Below are 2,171 nucleotides of genomic sequence, written 5' to 3'. Positions count from 1 at the left end.
CACTGGTTCCATCCCTGGCACCCCATTTGATATCGTGAGCCCCGCCAAGAGTGATCTCTGAGCACAGAGCCAGGAGTAGGCCCCGAGCACTGCTGGATGTGGCCCCAACACACACACACCCACACACACCCACACACACCCACACACAAAAGCTGACTTTGTTCAAGCTTGCTTAAGAGGAAAAGAAACTTGGTCCTTTGCAGTCACACTGAATGGGTCCCATTTGGTCGGGCAATCAAATCTTCAGGGCCAAGAGCCCGACATCCTGTGCATGACGCCTTGGGCGCCTCGGCCTGGGACCCGCCGGGAGCCCCATCTAGCCATAGCTGTGGTCTGCCTCTGTGTCGCCCGTCGCTGCAGGCACACGGCAAACCAAAAGGAAGGCAGTGAGTCTGGGTCTGAGGCCACTTTCCCATCCCAGTAAAGAAATCGCAGGGGCAGCAGAGCCAAGGCTGGAATTGAATCAGAGGCGCGGCGGCAGCTCCTGGATTTTCCAGCTCCAGAGCAATTTTTGTACTTTTGTTGGTTTGGGTTTGGTTTGGGTGCAGTGGGCAGTGGGCAGGAGTGTCTGGGGAAGTGCGAGGTCCGGCCTTCCAGCGCGAGGCTGTTGGCACTGAAGACCCTTTTGTGGGACTTCCTGTTGACTTTCCCGAAGAAAATCAGGCTCTGAAATAATCTTTGCTCAGAAAGTGCACGAGAAGGCGTCCAGCTCCCAAAACTCCTCCTCCTCCCCCTCCCCCCCTCCTCCTTTCTCCTCCTCTTCCTCCTCCCCCTCCTCCTCCTCTTCCTCCTCCCTCCTCCTGCTACTCCTCCTCCTCCCGCTCCTGCTCCTGCTCCTCCTCCTCCCCCTGCTCCTCCTCCTCCTTTTGGTTTTGGGGCCACACCCAGCATTGCATGCTTTAAGTGGGTGAATTTTACGGCGTGAAAATCATTTCAATCAAACATTTTGAAATCTCTTCCTCCAAGAGGAAACTAAAACCAGAAGCATAAAGAAATTCTGCAAGTCTCAAAGCCTGAGGGACGGTACAGGGGCTCAAGTCCCTGTCGAATCCCTAGCACCACACGGGGTCCCTCACACTCTGCCGGGAGTAACCTCTGAGCTGAGTGTGACCCCAAAACTAAAAAAGTTAAGAAAGTTAAAAAAAACAGAAGTTTAAAAGTAGGTGGAGGGAAGTGGAAGAGTGTGGGAGTGGGGGTGGGGGAGGGGAAGAGGGAGGGGAAGGGGAGGAATAAGGGTGGGGGAGGGAAGGAAGGGGTGAGTGGTGGGGAAGGGAGAAGTGGTGAGGCGGGGAGGGAGGGGAGGGGGGGTGGGGGTGGAGCCTGTGGATGGTCCAGCAGTGAGCACTGAGAGCAGCATGGCCAGCACTGCCGGGGCCTGGTGGACTGGCGTGACGCTGGTGTCCTTCCATGCGTGTCCTTCCCCGCCCCATGGAGGCGGCAGCAGGGCCGCCGGGGTAGGGCTTGCTTACAGAGACCAGCTACCCTCTTAGTCTGGAGCATGAAGGGAGTCCTTGCTGAGGGCTGGCTTGGCCTGAAGGTCCCCTGAGCACTTCTAGGAGCATTCCTGAGCACCTCTGCCTGGTTCCCCAAAAAGTTTGTTTCTTGAAAGGGAGATGGAGCGAGAGAACAGCAGAGCACTCGCCTTGCATGTCACGGACCCGGGCTCCATCCCCGGCACCCCACATGGTCCCCCGACCCACCAGGAGTGATCCCTGAGCAAAGCCAGGAGGAAGCCCTGAGCACTGCCGGGTGTCGCCAAAAAGTGAAAAATAAGATAAAATAATAATAATAATACTAAGTGTTGTCACTGGGGCCGGTACGGAAGAACTGCTGAGAAGGACGGAAAGGGCCCTTTGATCAGCGCGAACTGAGAAAAATCCACGCATCTTCCCTCTCTGGGCCTTTCCAAAGACACGAAGGGAAAGGCAAGGGCAGACGCTGCTGAGACCGTAGGGCGCTCACCAGGCATACGCCGACCCGGGTTCGATCCCCCACCCTGGTGGGTCCCCTGAGCGCACCGGGAGTGCAGAGTCAGGAGGAAACTCTGAGCACCGCAGGAGGTGTGAGGAAACAGCAAACAAACGCGACCCAAGGCCTCAGTCCCCAGCTGCTGGCAGGGCCTCACACTCTGGGGGCGAGCGCAGCAGACACGGGGCTTTCCCAAGAAGCTC

Source organism: Sorex fumeus, unplaced genomic scaffold (genome assembly GCF_029834395.1).
Source record: "Sorex fumeus unplaced genomic scaffold, SorFum_2.1 ptg000079l, whole genome shotgun sequence".
Classification (NCBI taxonomy): domain Eukaryota; kingdom Metazoa; phylum Chordata; class Mammalia; order Eulipotyphla; family Soricidae; genus Sorex; species Sorex fumeus.
The sequence above is the reverse complement of the archived record's forward strand: the minus strand, read 5'-3'. Positions refer to the sequence as shown.